The sequence below is a fragment of the Ranitomeya variabilis genome, chromosome 2 (genome assembly GCF_051348905.1).
Source record: "Ranitomeya variabilis isolate aRanVar5 chromosome 2, aRanVar5.hap1, whole genome shotgun sequence".
In the NCBI taxonomy this organism is placed as follows: Eukaryota; Metazoa; Chordata; class Amphibia; order Anura; family Dendrobatidae; genus Ranitomeya; species Ranitomeya variabilis.
This window is the reverse complement of record NC_135233.1, coordinates 566,933,915-566,956,436: the sequence shown is the minus strand read 5'-3', so window position 1 is coordinate 566,956,436 and position 22,522 is coordinate 566,933,915. Positions and strand designations below refer to the sequence as shown.

Sequence of the window (22,522 nt, the reverse complement as noted above, 5' to 3'; positions counted from 1 at the left end):
ATGTAGGAGCCCTCGGCTGTACCGCATGTAGGAGCCCTCAGCTGTACCGCATGTAGGAGCCCCAGTGCCGCAGGTGTACCGCATGTAGAAGCCCCAGTGCCGCAGCTGTACCGCATGTAGAAGCCCCAGTGCCGCAGCTGCACCGCATGTAGGAGCCCTCAGCTGCACCGCATGTAGGAGCCCTCAGCTGCACCGCATGTAGGAGCCCTCAGCTGTACCGCATGTAGGAGCCCCAGTGCCGCAGCTGTACCGCATGTAGGAGCCCCCCGTCGCCGCAGCTGGACCGCATGTGAAGCCCCCGGTGCCGCAGCTGGACCGCATGTAGAAGCCCCCCGGTGCCGCAGCTGTACCGCATGTAGTAGCCCCCCCCCACAGTCTGTGCGCCCTCTCCCACAGGTGAGTGCCCCCCAATGTGTATTTTTACAATGTAGGAGCTGAGCGATGGAGGTTCTGTCTGTCCTATCGCCTGTTTCCCATGCAGCGTTTTTGTTCCATTGTGTGTGGGGTGCTTGTTTTTCCCAATTTGTGTTTTACCTCATGTGAATTGATACGTGCCTCCTGTGTAGGAATTTGATCCTTTGTGTCCTGATTTTACAATTTTTGCCTCTTGGCTGACAATTTTCCATGTAAAATAAATCTAAGAACATTTCATAGAAAACAAATGCAATTTTTTGAGTTGACTACCAAGGCTGACCCCACAAGATGCGAGCTATTAGGCTATGTGCACTGTTTTTGCAAGATCTGCATGTAAACCGCACTGCAGATTTGCCGCAGATTTACCTGCGTTTTTACACCTGCGGATTCCTATTATGGAGCAGGTGTAAACCGCTGCGGAATGACATGCTGCAGAATATGCAACGCTACGTTTCCGCGCGGTATTTTCCGCACCATGTGCACTGCGGATTTTGTTTTCCATAGGTTTACATGGTGCTGTAAACTCAGGGAAAACTGCTGTGAATCTGCAGCAAAATCCGCAACGTGTGCACATACCCTAGAGCCACATTACAAGGTGCACATGTGGGCATGGTTTTACTAAGACGCCCATCCGTATTATTCATGCACCCACCTGGGATAGTCTATGGGGGCATCACACGTCCGTAAATTTTTTTATTTTTTTTTTTCCTTGGACCGAGTGGTCTGCAGAAAATATCAGAGACCTTTAATATTTTGATCTGAAAATTGAAGCAAAATCAGCAACACAAGTCTATGGACCGGTGAAAAACTCAGATTTTACTCGAATTACATCAATTTTCATAGACTGTCAGAAAGGAGAAGATGAAGATTTATTTATTTTTTTAATTTATCCATGTACGAGACAATTGGTTGATGCTCAGAACACACTCTGATCCAACGCTGATCAAAGTCTGATAGGGAAAATCATACCAATTATTCCGAACGCAAGAAATAATTGGTTATCTGACTGAGGCCGAGGCTTTGTCCCTTCTGCAGTCCGGTTCTTTAGTTCCCATTAATTATACGTGTAGATAGAGCAAACAGATGGAGGACAACTTGTCTTTTTGGTGATAAGGGCTCATTCAGATGGAGCGTATTATATGGATGTGTGCGATCATTAAGATTTGATATCACACAGAATGGACACTGACCATCGGGCCATTCAGATGCCAATTTTGCATGTTATAAAAAAAAAAAACAAAAAACTTGCAGCCTGGACTATTCTTTTTGAAACTCACCTATCCAAATGTTTGGGTGCGCAAAAAAATAATGAGATCATCTTCTTTTTTTTTTGCCAAAAAAAAAAAAAGTTATTGCAGTTATTATAGGAGACTTGGCCTTGTAAATGTTCTTTACTGATCATGTATAAAAATGGATGCTGGACAGATGTAAAAAACAAAAAGCAGACACATGGATGACCATAAAGATGAAGCCAAACTATTTATCTGGGTGTAAATCAGACTATTTTTCACACGCTCATCTGAGCTTGGCCTGAGGAGTAGCACAGCAGTCTGGGCAAAATAACAAAAATGATAATACCAGCTCTCAGCTGTCTGCTTTACTTTTGCTGGTGTCATGTTATGCAGCCTATGAGCGTGCAGGGACTGGCTGTGAATCGCTGTAATGCTGTAGCCATCTTGGTTGTGGCTTTATTGAGATTGGCGGGCTGTGTAACATCATCAGGGCTGATAAAAGAACAGGCGCTGCTTGGCTCGGCGCACTGACGCCATTGCACAGCTCAGGGACAAGTTGTAATGGAGGGAGAGAGTGCTTGTCCAGGTGTGTGTGCACAGTATAACAAATCAGAGGCCTGTAGTGTTGACACTGGTGCTGATGCTGAACCATGATCCTTATAATTTTTTCCTGGCTTTGCACTTTCTGCATCAACTACACTTTCGAAAACCGTTTCTGGATTCAATTAGTTATCCATAAAGTGTAATGTGCTTTTTGTAAAATAACAGTGGGTTAAAGTTTTTAACCCCTTTCTGACATCGGGCGTGATAGTACTCCAATGTCAGACTCCCCCTGTGCCGGAGCCTGCACCTTTCCGGGCACATGACAGCTGATCTGTACAGCTGACACGTTCCCGCAACAGCAGTGGGGTGGAATCACGATCCATCCGCGGCTGCTAACTAGTTAAATGCCGCTGAAAGTCTCGTACTACGTAAACGTCCTCTCGCAGCGTGCTGCTTTTTTTTATCCTCTCACCTAATCCGGCTGAGGAAAGATCTGCAGATCAGCACTGACTCACTGAATGACATTGGTCAGAGTGCAATGCAAATTTTGTATATATTTTCTCTCATTGCACTCGTCCAATTTATACGCTAATATGAGCAAACCCTAAGGCTGCGGTCAGATGGCTGGATGGTCTCTCATGCAAGAGAATTGGGTCGATTATGCTAATGACACTCGGCTCAAACTTTGTCAGCGTTTGAGCTGAGCGTCTGTTTACTGTCATCTGATTCTTCCCCATGATAGAATCCAAATACTATAGCAGAGAAGACAGTGAACTTTATTTTCTCCTTTCTCTGTATCCGTGTGAATCGAACTGCACTCAAATGTCATCAGAGTTCAGTCTAATGTTTTACACACACCCAAGGACTTTTATGGGTGCGCATGGTCTGATTATTGGAAGCAGTTCCAGCATATTGCAAATTATTTTTCTTTTCCTCATGCTGAATCAGGATGAGAAAAAAAACCTGCCCCATAGAACAACATTGGTCTGAGTGCTATCCGATAAAACATCGGGTAGCCCTTGGCCGTGTTGGGGCTCGCCGTATACGTTTTGTACGGTAAATGCTGTAGAGGTCCATTATGGACCCATTGACCTTTTATGAATATGGTATTACAGCACTATACATCTCAGGGCTTGTACAGAACTGTTACATGGGCCTTATGGCCCCAATTACGGCCATAACACTTTATCCCCCACCTTCCCAATTTTACTGAACTGAACTTTGAACACCGTTTGGGGAAATGTAATACTCCCCATTATCCTCATGTAGGAGGAAAACAAATCTCTTTTGAGACAGCAGGCCTGTAAAATTAAAGCCCCCTATATGCTGGTCCTCCAAAACACTGGTTGTTTTATAGACCAAATATGCTGTGTAGACGTCTTTCTCGCCGCCTCTTCCATACCCCGGGAGGGCTCGCGTTTAGGATGCAGTAGTCCAAAATGTGAAACATTTATCTGGTTATTAAGGCCTAAATCGCCATCAAACACGTATGCTGAAAGGGTTAAAGTGCGGGTGGGATCTCGCTATTTTTGACCTTACGTGGGCACCGCAGGGTGTGACTTGCACTGTGGTCTGTAGGATCCGTCTGAAATGTGTCAAGAAGACAATATCATGTTTCCTTTAGAAAAATCAGCTACTTATTGAAATGCTCTACCACTCCCTGTATGTGAATGTTGGAGATAAAGCGACTGCGTATTGCAGGGGTTCGAACGTCTCTAGGGACTTATGAAACCATGTATAAATCTACATAAGTTACCGTACTAACGTTCCTCCAGTAAGGCACTATTTATAGTCCAACAAGGACTTTATGACCTATTTAAGATGGGTTGTCTTTTATCTTATGGAAAAAAAATCACCTTGTCTGAAACTTTATGGTCATCTACGTAGCTTAAAGGGGTTTTTCATTCGGCAATCCCAACTTTTTAATAGAGTCCTTTTGTAAATCTGTCTGATCAAAAAATGCCCCTTGGTCGGAACCCGATTAATCAGCCCTTTAGGCCTCATTCAGACGTCTGCTTTTCCCATTCGAGCTCGATCTTTATTTTTCACTACTAAACGAAAATAGATCCGAGCTGTATGGGGGGGGTCACATTGGGATGTATTTTTGAAGACCAAGTGGTCCTTATCACCTCACTGATAAATGATAAACGAGTCACTGATCAAAATTGATAATGCAAGTCTACTCAAATGGTAAAAACTGACACACTGACCCAACCGATGAATATCTTGTCATAAACACTTTTTTTGGCATACTGATGTGTGAAGGAGTCCCTGGTCTACTTGAGGAATGGAGTTGGAATTGTTGCTTTAGGCCTGTTTTACATGTATGTTGTGTTTTCTCATATGTGAAAAAAATGTTGTTTTTTTTTCTAGTTTGTTGGACCCTTGGACCATATCTCAGTTTTTATAATCTTTCTTGCGTCCATTTTTCACATAAACGGAAGCTTCTCCTACCCATTAAATGGTAAAATAGTGATGATTCACAGATGACCTCCGTCTGTGTTTTTTTTTTTTTCTTTCTCCCTTAGTTTGTCCTCAAAACAGATTAAAAAAAGTGTTGTTTTTTTTTATTTAAATTTTTTTTTTGCAGAAAATCGGTCTGCAGAAAAAAAGCTATGTGAAGACACATACATTGCAAATGTATGTATCTATACACCAAAATAACTGAGAACACCTGTACCAAAAAACTGATGTGAAACTGCCCAAAAGTATCCTCTGGACTCTAGAGCATATTTTAAAAAATAATACTATGGAAAAATGGAGCTGAATCCTCTGTGAAACCACCTCCCATAGGTCCTTCAGAGCAAAATGTTCTCTTCATAACTGTTCTCCTTTCTGGCCAAAAGATAAAGATCCTAGGGAGTTGTCTCATTACAGATCTTCTTGGTCCTACAGGTGGGATTTTCCTCTCGGGTATTTTACAAGACAACGGAAAATTTTAAAAGACACTGGGAAGATGGCAGGAAGTCTTTTGGACCATATTTTTTGCTACAGTTTTTTTCGTAGTTCAGTAGAGTGAAAAAAAAAATTGGTTAAGAAGAATAATAAAAAAAGTCACAAAAACCTTGGAAACAGTTAAAAAATTTCCAGCGGCCAAACCGTCATACAAATGCTCAGGAAACTAACAACAAAATGGCGCAAAAGATACTTCTGAAATAAATTTTTTTGAAAAAGTTTGTGTTTATTGATGTCTTCTGCTTGAAGTCTTAAAAGATGTCATGGTCTCATACCCTAACAGTGTTGCACACTGAGCGTTTTTGCTGAGATTTGGAGCAGAAACTGAATTTTTAAGGACGATTTGAAGAGTTTCTGCTCAAAAATCTCCTAAAAAAAACTGTGTGCCCGTGGTGTATTTTTCAGCCATGCCTTATCCCAGCACATCCACTAATCACTACACACAACGTTTTTTAAGCCACTTGAGGACCCACCAACATTTTCCCAGATAAAGCCACTTTAGGAAAAAGCTGACTGTCTTTTTTCTGAGGCGACTTTGCTGACAATTTTGTTGAAGTGGTGACGTGTTTCTATTATGTTTCCTCTGATTGCTCCACTCCTGATTTTGGCTTACAAATACTGAGGTAAAATACTGATCAAATACTGCTAGTGTGCACATGGACTAGTGACTTCCGAATCCTGAAGTGGTTTTAACCCCTTTCTGACATTAGACGTAATAATCCGTCCATGTGAACTGGGTTTATCTTACCAGGGATAGATTATTACATTGGAGCGATCGCCCGCGCATACTTGTGTGTGGGCGATCGCCGCCGGGTGTCGGCTGATTCTGCGAATGAGATAGCAGCATTCCAAGAACGGAAGAGGGCTGACAGCCCCCCTGCTTTTGGATCGGAAACCCCGCATCACACCGTGGGATGGTTGTCATGGTGACCCGATGTCATCCAGGTCACCAGAGCTAGGAGTATGCTGATGAGTATAACGCAGTGCGCGATATTCACCTACTCCCCGTTCTGCCGCCGCGTCTTCCCCGTCCTCTGCACTGGCGCTCAGGTCAGAGGGCGCGGTGACGCGATTAGTGCGCGCCCTCTGCCTTATCAGTGCAGAGGATGGAAGACACTGCTGCGCCCGGCGGCGGTGGAACGAGGAGCAGGTGAATATAGCAAGTGCCGGGGGCCTGAGAGGCGAGTATGTGATTTTTTTTTTTTTTTTTTATCGCAGCAACAGCATATGAAGCATCTTATGGGGCCATAAGCAACGTTTGTGGAGCATTACATGGGGCAAATGTCTGTATGGAGCATCTTATGGGGCCATAAGCAATGTTTGTGGAGCATTATATGGGGCAAATGACTGTATAGAGCATCTTATGGGGCCATAAGCAACGCTTGTGGAGCATTATACGGGGCAAATGACTGTATGGAGCATCTTATAGGGCAATAAGCAACGTTGAGGAGCATTACACGGGGCAAATATCTTTATAGAGCATCTTATGGGGCCATAATCAGCATTTTTGCAGCATTATATGGGGCAAATGTCTGTATGGAGCATCTTATGGGGCCATATTCAACGTTTGTGGAGCTTTATATGGGGCACATATCTTTATGGAGCATCTTATGGGGCCATAATCAGCATTTGTGCAGCATTATAAGGGGCAAATGTCTGTATGGAGCATCTTATGAGGCCATAATCCGAATTTGTGCAACATTATATGGGGCAAATGTCTGTATGGAGCATCTTATGGGGCCATAATCCGCATTTCCAGGTCACCACCTGACAGCACCATGGAGGACGTCCTTCTTATCCATAGTGGGACAGGAAACCACGAGAGTTTAAAAGGACCCTCCCCTTTCCACCCTTCAGTGTTTTTCCTGTCCCACTGTGGATGGGAACGACGAGAGATTCGCCTGTCCCGTGCAGAGAGTGTGGATCGGAGGGGCTCGGCCTCTTCCTTCCCACTGTGTGTCCTCTGTATAGCTGACACCCAAGTAATCGGGTCCCTCAGCAGCACCAGTGCAGCGTTGCTCCTGGTAGAAAGGGTCGCTTCCCCCTGGGGGGGGCTCTCGACCTTGGATGATGGCCCAGAATGTACCTGTATATCGCTCCTGCAAGGACGCACCCTTCGCAAGCGATTTCGGAGCCAGGGAGTACGCAGGCATCTCGGGACGCGGACTGGGACGCTGGAGCATGGCGGCAAGTAACTTCTGGTTCGCCGCTGCCGTGCGTCACTTCCGGGTCGCGGCCGGGAGCAGTGGGCGGTCATCCTCTTTGCTCTTGCGTTAGGAGTTCCGGGACAAAAAAGCAGCGGATAAAAAGGTATGTGTGAGGTAGTGTGCAGTAAGCAGCGGCAGAGTTATTATGGAGGATTCGAACCCTGTAGCTGCAGTCAGCACGGAGGGCCCAGTTACCCAGGCACATGTGAGTTCCCACTTTGTGGTGCGCTCCCTACAGCCCCTATTGAAGGTACCATCAGCGGTCTATTTATTTGTTCTAGGGGCGTCCCTCATCTGGAGATGGGAAGACTGGCAGGACTAAGAGGTGCCCTATATGTGCCACAAAGCTTACCGTCTCATGGCAGAAGCCTCTCTGCGAGTCCTGCACTGCTCGTATTGTAGGGGAGGAGCAGGCCTCCCTACTAACAAGCATGAGAGCCATGGTTAGAGAAGAAGTGCAGGCTTCGATATCTAACTTATCTGCTCCCCAGTCGATCCAGTCTGATTTCCAGGATCCTCCCAGGTCCAGAAAAATGCAGAGGGAGTCGGATCTGTCATCTGAAGACAGTTCCTTCGAGTCTGATATGGAGGAAGAGGAAGTGTGCGGAGACCCTCCTCATAAGGGAAAAAAGTACTTGTTCTCTTCTAATGATATCGATGAGCTTCTGGGTGCGGTGAGACAGACTATGCAGGTTGAACAGCCTTCAACCACTCAGTCTATCCAGGATGAGATGTTCGGAGGACTGCGTTCACAAACATCAAGTCTTCCCGGTTAATGCCCATATTCGGTGAGTCCGAGCTGCCAGGCTCTGACATTGCTCACAGTTAGCAGCCATTAACCTCTTCATCACCTCTTCCCGCAGCTCAATGATTTTAGAAGAGTGGGAAGAGGCAGAGAAGAGGATATCCATTCCGAGAGACTTTAGACTACGTCTTCCTTTTGACCATGAAGAGGTCAAAGATTGGGAAGATATACCGAAAATCGACATCCCACTAGCGAAAGTGTCTAAGAGAACTGCCATACCATTTGAAGACTCCTCGAACTTGAAGGAGCCTATGGACAGGAAGGCAGATGGTCTCCTAAAGAGAGCTTGGGAGAGCTCGGCCGCAGTGATCCGCACAAATATAGCGGCAACATCTGTGGCGAGAGCAATGCATCTATGGGTTGACGATTTAAAGGATCAGTTGTCAGCCAAAGCCTCTAGGGAGTCTATTCTAAATGCTATCCCTTTACTAAAACTAGCAACGGGGTTTCTTGCAGATGCTACTGCAGAATCTGTCAGGTTCACTGCTAGAGGCCAATCATCAAATGCAGCCCGAAGGGCTATATGGTTAAAGAGCTGGTCAGGGGATGTCCATTCAAAGAACAAATTATGTTCCATCCCCTTTTCAGGAGGCGGAGTCTGTGGGCCCATATTAGATGATATTCTGGAAAAAGCTTCTGATGAAAAGAAGGGGTTTCCAGAGGGAAAAAAAGAAAAAATTCCAGCCCTTTCGTAGGCCCTATTACAGTCAGAGATCGGACTATAGGGGTAAGGGTAAACAAGGGAGATGGAGCTACCAGAAAGGGGGAGAAAATAGGAACCGAAATAGAGATCCAGGTCCCTCAAACCATAGGTCAGAGTTCCGGAGGAAATGACGCCACCAGGATAGGGGGACGGTTGCTGAACTACCTGGGGGAGTGGGAGGAAATTACCACAAGTCCGTGGGTCCTTCAGGTTATATCTCAGGGGTACAGGATAGAATTCAACTCCCTTCCCCCAGAAAGATATTTCGTCTCCAACGCCCGTCTCTCTTCAGCCTCTCCAATGTGGTCGGACTTACAGGATCTCCTCCGGATGGAGGCGATATCTCCTGTCCCTCCTCACCAAATAGGAACAGGTCACTACTCAGGTCTCTTTTCTATAAAGAAACCTTCAGGAGAATCCCGAACCATTATAAATCTCAAGCCTCTAAACAGATGGCTACAGTACAAAAGGTTCAAGATGGAGTCCATCCGCTCCACAATTCCACTATTAGGAAAGGACGTGGAAATGTGCACTTTGGACTTAAAAAGTGCATATTATCACGTGCCAATACTTCCACATCATCAAAGATACCTGAGATTTGCAATAGAAAAGGAAGGGTCAATCTTCCATTATCAGTTTCGTTGCCTTCCATTCGGATTGGCGTCGGCTCCAAGAGTTTTCACAAAACTCATCATGGAGGTCGTGTCTTATCTCAGGAAACGAGATATCACTATAAAACCCTATCTGGACAATTTCCTGTTAGTGGCAGACTCTGTGGGGCAACTCAAGATCGATTCTCAGTTGGTGATCTCCACACTGCAGAAATTAGGATGGGTGTTGAACTGGGAAAAATCACACCTAACTCCAAGATCAAGAAGACAGTTTTTAGGTGTAATACTGGATTCGAAAATCAGAAAATCGTTTCTTCCGGACAGAAGGCGGTCCGACCTGATAAAGAAGGTTCGTCAGTTTACAAAAAGTCAGATGACAATAAGAGATGCAATGAAGATCCTAGGCAACATGACAGCCTGTATCCCATGAGTCAGCTGGAGTCAATTCCATTCCCGTCAGTTACAAAGAGCCGCTTTAACATCATGGGACAGAAGACAGTCTTCATTAGATGAGGAGTTTTTCCTATCTCATCGAGTCAGACAATCCCTACGATGGTGGACTGTGTCAGAAAACCTCCAGGTGGGTGTCCCTTGGATCCAGACTCCAGCAGTCACGGTAACGACGGACGCAAGTCAGCAGGGTTGGGGTGGCCAGGTACTCGGAAGATACTACCAGGGACAATGGAATTTGGAAGACAGCAGCAATTCCTCAAACCACAGAGAGTTGCATGCGGTTTGGAAGGTTTTGTGTTCAGCCCGGATCTTGTTAAAGAACAAAAACCTAAAGATCCTATCGGACAACATAACGACGGTGGCTTTCCTTCGTCATCAGGGAGGTCCAAGGCATCCGAAGCTACAACATCTGGCAGATCAGATTTTCGCATGGGCAGAAAGATCGGTACTTTCGATTTCGGCGGTTCACTTAGAAGGCTCAAGAAACCAGATTGCGGACTTTCTGAGCAGAGAAAAATTATCACCCACAGAGTGGGAACTGAACAGCAAGATTTTCGATACCCTGTGTCGACGCTGGGGAACTCCGATGGTGGACCTATTTGCAACCAGAAGGAATGCAAAAGTAACAGCATTTTACTCTCTGAACCCTCAGGAGAACCCGGCAGGGGTAGATGCCCTCTCTGTCATGGAGCAGGGGTCTGCTATATGCCTTTCCCCCTCTGGCTTTAGTGCCGAGGGTCCTCAGAAAAATATGCGAGGACAGAGCTCGAGTGATTTTGGTGGTTCCCTTCTGGCCCGGAAGAAGCTGGTTCCCTCTCCTAAGGAAGCTGGCAGTGGACAATCCTTACCATCTTCCAGAATTGAGGGACTTACTTTCTCAGGGTCCGGTCCTTCATCAGAACCCAGAGAATCTGCAGTTAGCCGCGTGGATCCTGAGCGGCAGATCCTAAGAGCAAGAGGCTTATCAGAAGGGGTAATTTCTATCCTACAAGCAAGTAGGAAACCAGTGACTTCAACGATATATCTTAAGATCTGGAAAAAATTCTGCAGCTTTTGTAGAGACACAACAATCGATGTTGATTGCCCTAACATACCTAAGATTCTTGATTTCTTACAGCAGGGATTCAACAGAGGGCTTAAACCAAGTACTTTAAGGGTTCAGATATCAGCCCTCAGCGTGTTTTATGATACTTCTCTTGCTGCCCATCCTTGGATCGCTCGGTTCTCTAAAGCAATTATGAGGTTGAGATCCCTAATCAGGAAGATTGTCCCACCTTGGGACCTTAACCTAGTCCTTAATGAATTGTGTAAGGAGCCCTTTGATATAAAGGAAGATATAAACATTGCTAATCTTTCCCTTAAAACAGTTTTTTTGGTAGCCATTATATCGGCCAAAAGATTGGGGGAACTTCAGGCCCTGTCCATCCAGAACCCTTATCTACAAATATTCGATGATAGGCTGGTTTTAAGGCTCGACCCAGGGTTTCTTCCCAAAGTTGCTTCAGTTTCAAATATAAACCAAGAAGTTGTACTTCCATCTTTTTGCCAGTTTCCTAAAAACAAGGAGTCTTTCTTCCATAACCTAGATGTCAGGGAAACGGTACTTAAATACTTGGACATGACTAGGGCCTGGAGGCAAGATAGTAATCTCTTCATCCTTTACGGGGGTCCTAATAAAGGGAAGAAAGCATCAAAGTCCACCATAGCCAGATGGATTCGATCAGCGTAGCCTATCAGGCACAGGGAAAGAATCCCCCAGAGGGCCTTAAAGCTCACTCGTCTAGGGCTATGTCTGCATCTTGGGCAGAGAAAGGGGGGTCCTCGGTGGATCAGATTTGCAGAGCGGCATCTTGGTCTAATATTAGCACCTTTTCAAAACACTACAAATTAGACGTAGTCTCTTCTCAATTAGCTTTTGGCAGGAAGGTGCTTCAAGCGGTAGTCCCACCCTAAGACCAGGAAGTTTCCTTTGGTACTTCTCCATGGTGCTGTCAGGTGGTGACCTGGAAAACGGTAATTAGTCTTACCGATAATTGTATTTCCAGGAATCCATCCTGACAGCACGGATAGTTCCCTCCCTAATGTAAATATGTGATATACTTATGTGAAGTAACATTTGTATTAAACTTATGTTCGAAATAAATTTTCTGTTTGCATCCATCCAGATGTGTTACTTTGGAAGATCACTGAAGGGTGGAAAGGGGAGGGTCCTTTTAAACTCTCGTGGTTTCCTGTCCCACTATGGATAAGAAGGACGTCCTCCATGGTGCTGTCAGGATGGATTCCTGGAAATACAATTATCGGTAAGACTAATTACCGTTTTGTGCAGCATTATATGGGGCATATTTTAATATGGAGCATCTTATGGAGCCCATCAAACTGTATGGAGCATTATATGGGGCCCATCATAAACTTTATGGAGCATTATATGGGGCTCCGGATTCAATATGGATATTCAAAAACACTTAACCTACTGATGTCTCAATTAATTTTACTTTTATTGGTATCTATTTGTATTTTTGACATTTACCGGTAGCTGCTGCATTTTCCACCCTAGGCTTTATACTCGAGTCATTAAGTTTTCCCAGTTTTTTGTGGCAAAATTAGGGGTCTTGGCTTATACTCGGTTCGGCTTATACTCGAGTATATACGGTAGATTATACTTACCCAGGGGTGGTCCTGGTGCAGTCCAGTCCGATGGGCGTTGCGGTCCGGGTCCAGCGCCTCCCATCTTCATGCGATGACGTCCTCTTCCTTGCTTCCTGTCGCGGCTCCGTAGCAGGCGTGCTTTATCTGCCCTGTTGAGGGCAGCGTAAAGTACTGCAGTGTGCAGCTGCCGGGAAAGGTCAGAGAGCCCCAGCGCCTGCGTACTGCAGTACTTTACACTACCCTCAACAGGGAAAATCAGTACGCCTGCTCAGGAGCCGCGACAGGAAGCAAGGAAGAGAACGTCATCGCATGAAGATGGGAGGCACCGGACCAGGACGTACCAGACGTCGTACCAGACCGCACCGGGACCGCCCCTGGGTGAGTATAATATAACTTGTTTTTCTTATCTTTCAGGTTACATCGGGTGGGGGCTTATCTTACATGCTGTAGATAAGCCCCTGACTTCAGTGGCCGAAGCTTATAGGCCAAAAATGGGGTGACAGATTGCCTTTAACCCTTTTAGTGTACACCATAAAAAAATAAAAACAAGGCAAAAAACAATGCTTTATCAAAATAGTGCCGATCAAAAAGTGGAATAAAACGTGATCAAGAAGACAGATATAAATAAACATGGTACCGCTGAAAAACTTATCTTTTCCTGCAAAAAAACAGAGCTGTATGGCAGCTTATCAGCGAAAAAATGAAAAAGTTTTATAGCTGTCAGAATAAAGCGATGCAAAAATAATTATTTTGTCTATAAAAGTTCTTGTGTAAAAGCGCCAAAACATAAAAAAAGAGATATAAGTGGAGTATCGCTGATCGCTGTAGTCGTACTGACGCGAAGAATAAAACTTATTTATCAATTTTACTACAAATGGAACGGCAATACTTCCCCCCCCCCCCAAGCAAAAAAAAAAAAAAAAATTCTGAATTGCTGGTTTTCGTTCACTCTGCCCCCCAAAAGTTGGAATAGAAAGCGATCAAAAAATGTCATGTGCCCGAAAACGGTACCAATAAATACGTCAGCTCGTCCCGCAATAAACAAGCTATCACAAGACTCTGTGGGCCAAAATATGGAAAAATTATAGCTCTCAAAATATGGTGGTGCAAAAACTATTTTTTTGCAATCAAAAGCGTCTTTTAGTGTGTGACCGCAGCTAAACATAAAAACCCAATATAAATCTGGTATTGCTGTAATTGCACCGACCCGAAGAATACAATTGCATAATCACTTATACCACACGAGGAACGGCGTAAAAATTAAATAAAACAAATTCTTCACCTGCTGTTGATTTTTTTTTTTATTTTCATTATGCCTCCCAAAGATCGCAGTAAGGCTTGGCGCACATTTATCCTGTGCTCTGCGCTGAGCGCTTGCATCGGGGTTTCCGTGTAAATCTCTGAGATACGTGATTCAGATGGAACCTCTGGCAGAAGATTCCCTATAATGAGGCAGATGGAGGCACTGTGGACGCTGTCTGACCTGTGATCCAGCAGTGTCCGTCTTTTTAAGATTGCATAAAAGTGCCGTCGGGAAACATTTTGTGCACTTCTGAAAAGGACACCGGTGAACAGAGGACTGACGGAGTTCAGAGTAAATCTGCTGCCTTATTATAGTGAATGGATCCCTTGGGTGTTTCATCTGAGTCATGCCACTCAGAGATTTAGATGGAAACCCCAAAGTAAGTGCTCAGCGTAGAGCGCCGGATAACTGTGATCCAAAACGTTATGTAAAATGTTCCCAATAAAAGCTTCAACTCAATCCGTAAAAAATAAGTCCCCACTCAGGTCTGTCATCTGTTAATGGAAATATAGGGGGCTTCCACGTTACTGGTAGTACAAAGGCTTTGGAAAAATGAAATGGCTCCTCACCCACCAAAAGAAATTCAGCAAATTCTGCGCTCTCAAATCCAAAAGCCCCTTTCCCTTCTAAGCCCCACAGTGTACCTAAACCACATATTGTGTCCACATGTTTGGCATTTCTGAAGCGATGAGAGCTCGCCTAACTTACGGTTGCATGCCTTCAGAAGCACGGGCTGGGCATAACGTACTGGTCACTATAACATACTGGTCACTACAACGACACTTTGCAATTTTCACTCGGCAACATTCATTGTTGCTTGTTTCTGGAAAATACCCATGGATTCAAAATCATCACTACACCTGTAAATATATTCCCCAAGGGGTATAGTTTCCAAAATGGAGTCACTTGAGGGGATTCTGCTCTTTTAGCAATTAGGGGCTCTGTATATGGAGTCAGCAGACTGTTCTAAGAAAATCTGCGCTTCAGGAGGCAAATAGCACTAAGTACTACTGTACAGCCACATATGGGGTATTGCCACGTTCAGTAGAAATTGTGGGACAAATTGTGTCATTTTTGTTCACTTACCCATGTGAACATGTAAAATCTGGGGCTAAAACTAAATTTTGGTGGTAAAAATGTAGTTATTTTTCCCTCACTGCCCAATGGTATAAAATTCTGTGACACATCCATGGTGTCAATATGATCACTGCACCCCTAAATGAATTCATTGAGAGGTGTCGTTGGTAAAATAGGGTCACTTATGGGGGATCCTGCTGTTCTGGCACCTCATGGGCTCTCCCAGTAGGTCATGGCACCTGAAAACCATAACAGTAAAATCTGTGATGCACATGTTGTGTCAATATGATCACTGCACCACTAGATGAATTCATTGGGGGGGAGTGTAGTTTGTAAAATGAGTTCTTATATAGGGTGTTTCTGTTGTTCTGGCATTTCAGGGGCTCTGCCAATGTGACATGGCACCCTCAAACTATTCCAGCAAAATCTGAACTCCAATATGGCACCACTTCCCTTTTGTTAAGCTTTGCATTGTGCCTCAAAAGTAGTATTCCCCCACATATGAGTTATCAGCGTACTCAAGAGAAATTGCACAACAAATTGTATGGTGAAACTTCTCCTGTTACCTTTATGAAAATGCAATATTTTGTGCTAAAAACATATTTGTGGCAAAAATTTGATTTATTTTTTTTACTGCTCAACGTTATAAATCTCTGTGAAGCACCTGAGGGTTCAGTGTGCTCACCACACATCTAGATCAGTTCCCTGAGGGGTCTAGTTTCCAAAATGGTGTCATTTGTGGAGGATATCCACTGTTTAGGCATGCAGCGCCCCAGAGTCCTGGTCGTTGCAGTATTGTCGCTCTGCCACTAAGGGGAGCGATGTTACGTCTGATTGCACTAAAGGAGTTCACCTGACCAGGTATCACAGTCACACATTACACTTCACACTCCGGCCACCAGGGGGAGCAAAGGGTTCTATGTATTAGGCCACTCCTCACAATCTGGTAAAGCTGGGGGTTGGATAGGAAGTTAGGGAGAAGCTGACTGGGTTTGATCCAGGCAACATCCTGTGGCAGAGGGTGTTGCGGGGGAAGATTCAGGGGGGTCTCTGTCAGGGGTGGGATCCTGGCAGTGGCCTAGCGAAAAGGACAGAACGTTACGGAGCCGCGCCTGCACCCGTTGCGGTGGCATCTTAAGAAAGGACACGAAGCGAGGTTTATTGTGAAGTGAGAAACGAGATCACAGCACAAAGGAGAATAGAACCAGTAGCAGTCGTGCCTTTAAGATCGTGGCAACATCCTACTGAGGCGCGTAGCCGGTGGCCGGAACGCCGAGGAAGTATTGGGTTCCAAGCATTACTTCAAACAGCGGCAGGACAGTTGATTATAGGTTGGCTGTCTCACCTAATTCTAGGGTCCCAGAATAACTCCAGGCCTACCCGTCATACGTGTGCGTCCTAGCCATATCACCTGGGGGACGGAGAAGAACATCAGAAACAGACACAACAGTTGTGAGGACTATCCCGTGGTGCTCAGCAGGGAGGTACTACAACACACAGGCGCTAGAAGGTAGGCACTGATTTCCACCTGCAAAGGGAACTCTGGATGTGCCTTCAGACCGGCCGGTCTCAGCCAGCCCTGTTAGCAGTGCTTTGGATTGCGGATCCCGAAGCCTTCAGTAAAGAGGTAAAGAGACTGCAACCCTGTATCCTCGTTATTCTTCGCGACCTGCACCACGCACTACCATCACACCTTTCATTGGACGCCCCTTAGCAGGGTCACGGACCGGGTCTAGCCACCGTGACAACCCCAGGACCGAGACAGAGAGGCCCGGTACTGAGTACCCCGTGGCCCTGCATCTGGGGGCGCTCTAGGCACATCAGAGGCTCTCCAAACACGACATGGCATCTGCCATTTGTTCCAGCAATTTTTGCATTCAAAAAGTCAAATGGCTCCTTCCCTTTCGAGCTCTGCCATGCGCCCAAACAGTTGTTTTCTCCGTCATATGGTGTATCGGCGTGCTCAGGAGAAATTACACAACACATTTTGGGGTCCATTTTTTTTTTTACTGTTACCCTTGTCAAAATAAAAAAAAAAGTCAATTTTTGTGTGAAAAAGTTAAATTTTTTTTTTTCAAATTCCTGTGAAGCACCTGAAGGGTTATTAAACTTCTTGAATATGGTTTTCAGCACCTTGAGGGGTGCAGTTTTTAGAATGGTGTCACTTTTGGGTACTTTCTATCATATAGACCCCTCAAAGGGACTTCAAATGCGATGTAGTCCCTAAAAAAAAAAAATAATAATAATTAAAAATCGCTTGTAAACTTTTAACCATTATAACTTCCTGACAAGAAAAAAATGTTGGTTTGAATTTTGTGCTGATGTAAAGTAGACATGTGGGAAATGTTATATATTAACTATTTTGTATGACATATCTCTGAGATTTAAGGGCATGAAAATTCAGCGTTGGAAAATTGCGAAAGTTTCATAATTTTTGCCAAATTTCCATATTTTTACAAATAAACGCAAGTCATAAAAACAAATTTTACCACTATCATGAAGTACGATATGTCACAAAAAAAAACAATCTCAGAATCACTGGGATCCATTGAAGAGTTCCCAAGGTATTACCTCATAAAGTGACAGTGTTCAAAATTGTAAAAATTGCCTTGGTCATTAACGACCCTCAGGGGTAAAGGGGTTAAAGAAGCAGCAAAAGACTGAACACATGCACAGCAATGTCATTAATATTGCTGTGCATTCTGATCATTTTTGTGGGCCTTTTTCAGGTGGAATCTGCTTGAAAAACATTGTGCACATTCCCTAATAGAAGTTCCCAAAGCAGTGGTCTCTGGGCGATCATTCCTTCTTTTTCTTTTCTGTTAAGAGGACCCCTGGAGGTTTTGCGGAAAGGGCTTCCTTTTAAGACCTGCTTTTTCCAGGGATAGTAAATGGTCTTTTTGTATATTTTACAATAGTTAGAGGAAGTGGAATAATGTATTAGAAAATGAGTTGGCTTACTGGGAAAACCTATAGATATATATTTTTTTTTTTACATTCAGTTTGGGCAAATACTTCCCCCATACCTGCACATATAACCCCATGCCTTAGTTTAGGTCATAGCAACGTTTATTAACATTCCAAAGCAAATTACATGTAAGTGCTCCAAGGGTATGGACTATTCACTGTACTGGGGAGTAAAAGCACAGCATGGGCCAAATGCTAGTACCCCCTACTGACACAGTATCTACCCCCTGGGGTACATATAGAACAGGTTAACAACTAAAAGGCTAGATAATAACTTACTGGGGTTAGATTACAGACAAAAATGTGCTATTCTGTATAAAATGCCTTTGTATTTTTTTTTTATTTTTTTTGCGGAGACGAGCTAGATCCAATTGCTGCTGTTTAACCCACACAAATTCCGCTAATATTCTCTGACACTTTTGGGTTCTCGATTCTGGTGGGGAATCCGTTCCAGCGCCATTACTGCATTGAATCATTGCAGTATACAGTGCAAGCAATCCAGAAAATTCAGGTTCCCCTAAGAGGACTACAAAAGAAAGTGAAAAGTAGGCCAAAAAAAGTTGAAAAAAACAAATTGGATCACCCCTCCCCTCTTTCTTGTAATAAAAAAAACGAAGATCAAACATGATTTTTTTTTATATTGCTGCAACTGGTAATTACCGACTTTATCAAAATACAAAATTAATTATCCTTATGGAAAGCGATTTAAAGAAATAAGAATCAAAACTCCAGCAATGCCATTTATTTTTAATCGTCCTCTCAATAATGCAATCAAAACTTCTCATTGTTTCCCATTTTCAGTGCATTAAATTATAAAATGAATGGTGTCTTTCAAAACTACAACTAGTCATACAAAAAAAGTCCTCACATTGCTATGTTATCGGGAAAAATAAAAAGGTTATAGAAAAGGAGGAGAAAAGCACAAAAAAAATGGTCTCTGACAGGAAAGGGATTAAAAATGACTTTTTCTGTGGATGAACAAACTTCAGCAGTGCTTTTTTATGGCTCCAAAAATTTTTTGATTTAAGCATTATTCTAATATAAGGCATGTCTAACTGTAAAGAAGCTACAGAGTAAAATAGTAGTAAACACATTCATAAAATAATTATGTATTTTGGATGTAATCGGCGACATAGATACATAGTGCTTTGTTAGGATTAGTCACCATATCGGCCCAATGAGACAATTCACTGAATTTGTAGAACTCTGCACTTATAACACAACGGGACATTGAACATGTGAAACATTATCTATTTACATAATGCATTCAGTTGTTTTGTATAAAGCAAATATTGCAAAATGCTGCATTGAATCGTTGTGAAATGTGACTTCTGTTATCATTTGTTATTCTTACCTTTTTAATAATACAACCCCTGAACTGGACTACAAATACTTTGCTCACCAAGCAAATCATTTAGTTCACGGAGGATAAAAGGGGGGTTTATTATAATGCAACCTTTATTCAAATGGGTTAGCTTAAATAATGGTAAACTTGACGACTCGCTCCTTTTTAAAAAGTAATGGCTGTCATATCCCTCCTGTTGGGAATCCTACAGTACTGTGTTGTCGCTGTTGAGTTTCTATGCAGTAAGGTTTGCCGTTATGGTAGTTTGTCCTCCTCCTCTCCCTGTCTGCTTCCTAGCTCTGATGTCATTTTCCTCTCTCCCCTTCTTGCTCCATTCTCTATTTGTCATCCATCTTAAGAAGCTCATATCTTGCATCGCTGGTTTAGAATAGTCTTTTTTTACCTATTGTATTGTTACCTAACTACAAGAATTCAGCTTGAAAATAAACTTTCTGGAATCTTCATATGTGCCTCTGAAATAGTCAAGCTATCTGATTAAATCTCTTCATGTGAGTACTGGTACGTAGAGACAGCCAATAAACTGTGTCTCAAGCGCCTTACACTCGCAGGCTACACTTGAGCCAGAATAAAGACAATATAAAAAAACTTTCAAGTCTAGTCTGAGTACTACAGCACTCTACTTATCAGCATGAATTATTGTAGATATTATTCACCTTCTGTCTTCAGGAGCACCCTGCTCCCAAGCCTCCCTGCTTCCTGCTTGCCAAGGTGGTGTGTTCCTGAAAATTGACATAGCAGAGTTATGCTAATGGTTCAAACTGCTCTCTCTGATGTGCACTGCATAGCAACAAACAGCAACAACACAATAGTGTATGATTCCCAAGTCGTGGGATATGACAGACATTACTTTTTAAAAGGGAGCCAGTCATCAGGTTTACCATTATCAAACCACTGCCAGCACATTGTCCTTCCTAATTAGGATCCTTATGATCAGTTCCATGAGCCAACGAGCCTGCTTCTAAGACGATGGGGCTCGCAACAGGGACCTAGGTTGGTGTCTACGTGGCCATTGTACCGCATGGGGCTGAGTTAAAGGGATTCAGTAAGTTTCAGATCAGCTCTTCTAATCTCTAAAACAGGGGTAAGGAAGTCTTCTGCCAGGATCCATTTGGCCATTTCTACCATCATTCTGGGTCTGTACAAGACTATCAACTTGAAATTTATACTGCTATATTTTGTCAATCATTTAATTAACTATCCCCTAATGTGATGGCTAGAGCTGCTTCTCTTTGGTGAGACGTGTGATGTTAGATGCTATTGATGATGTTTATATTCACAAGTGTTTTTCCAGATCCAGATTTGCATCGATCTAGATCGCAGATGACCTATATATATATATTAGAAAAACGGAGCAGCACAACAATTTCACTTATCTTCGGGTGCAAGGCCCCAAGCAACCAGTCCAACGATTGCAGCAAGTTCATACGTATTCAAAAAAAGAGGCTGCACTCCATTTCTTCAGTGAAAATGTGGAAGATTTTACCCAACCCACTGGTCTGGGCGACGTTTCGGCTCCATCTGAGCATTTTCTTCCTCTTTTTTTGAATATATATATATATATATCCAGCCTGGATGAGTTATAGTTTTTAATGTCACAATTTAGTCTACCATAATATATCGATTAACAGTAAAAAAAAAAAAAAAAAAAAAAAAAAAAAGTTTAAGCTGTCCTGTGTGAGTACATGAGGAATTTTGCTCTGTCTATATCCATTATATGAATTTGCTGCACTTTCACAAATGTTCGTCTCTGTGGGCTCTAGCTCTAGATTTTCAATCCACAGCTGGTAGAAGAGGACTAGCTGGTATAATGTCTTCTGTACATAGGACAACTCCGAGAGAGAGGGATTCCTGCTCTGTGTTTCTTTTTTAGTACACAAAGAATATCATGAGCAGCATCATGGAGGATGTTATCCAGCAGTAGTGATTATTAGTGTAGATATGAATACAGCACTGGAGGTAAAAGACTTGTTAGAAAGCTCTGCACAATCTTTGAGTCTCTCATTTCCATATAATATAATGAGCTGTGTTACATGACACCTCACTGACTTGGCAGTCTGTCTTATCTGAGCAAGATGGAGTTGAGATGATTTTTTTTTTAAATTTTTTTCAGGCTAAAAGACGACAAGTTCAGAAGATGGGGAAGGGAAGATGTTATTTTTAGCAGAGAAAGATGCAGATTAGAAAGTTTCCCATATTTACCTGTGCTATTGTTTTATGCAAAGTTTGTTGAAAGTACCGTTCCCATTTCACTTTTTTCAGTAAGTCAAATAAAATTGTAGAAATGTGCTTTTTGTTAATTTTTCGGGGGGCAAGTTGACAAACAAGTGTCAATTCTGTCTTTATTTTGTGTTGTTCAAGTGAGTATTAAATTGATCATATCTGTCAAAGCTTTAAGGCAGTAAATATCCTGTATTCCTTTTTAGTCATCCATGCCATGAAGATGTTTAGATTGTATTATCGTCAAGTGTTCAGATCTTCTGTGTTCCAGAGCGCAGCGCTCCACGGCTTCCTGACTTCTTCGGTATGGGGGCGGTGTGCTTCTGAATATATTCCCATGTTGCTGGTACAGGCAGCACGAGAGAAGCAATCTTGGCAGCTTCAGAGCAGCTTTGTGGGCTGTAACGCTTAGAGCCTGCAAGCAATGTGCTCTGAATTCCTAAGTAACTGGCCACCTCTGACTGTAGGGTGGCTAGTAATCTAGGCAGTGAGCAGAAGAATAAAAAATTGCTCCTTTCTTGAGCAAAGATAGTATTTTTTAAAGAGAGGGAGTTTGCAAATATACTTGTTTTTAACAAGAGCTTTAGAATTTTTTTAACAATTTAAGAACTTGAGACAACCCCTTTTTTAACACATTCAGGACCAAGATCACCTTCTGTAGCCCTTAAAGCGGACACCTTGGTAAGAGGCAATAATAGTGCTCCTATAGCGAAGCCCGCACTAATGTATGACCCTGTGCTTCTAGGGTGGTCTAGCTCTGTACATACACTACTCAGGGGTCCTTGCACTACTACCCCGGTGCACTGCAGTACGATCCTTACTTGTGATAGAGCAGAAGCACCCGGACCAATTTTAATCATTGAGGCAGTGCAGAAGAGTTTTTTTTTTTGTCCATTGAATCGTAGGTGTGAATAAAACCGAGTGTACACCAGTTTCTTCCGTAAATCACATGAGACTCGCTCATTCAGATCCATGAGTGCGATAAAAAAAATCAGATGCCATACAGAGCCACAGTATAGC

General features: G+C 43.4%; 1 protein-coding gene across 1 annotated transcript in view; it reads left to right on the top strand.

Annotated features, from left to right (window-relative positions):
* Positions 1-267: 267 nt before the first annotated feature.
* The window catches only part of ADCY7 (adenylate cyclase 7), a 175,487-nt gene continuing 153,232 nt past the window's right edge, over positions 268-22,522 (top strand). The window contains exon 1 of the mRNA XM_077288219.1: positions 268-396. The gene's annotated coding sequence lies outside the window, so the exon portion shown is untranslated. The remainder of the gene's footprint in view (positions 397-22,522) is intronic.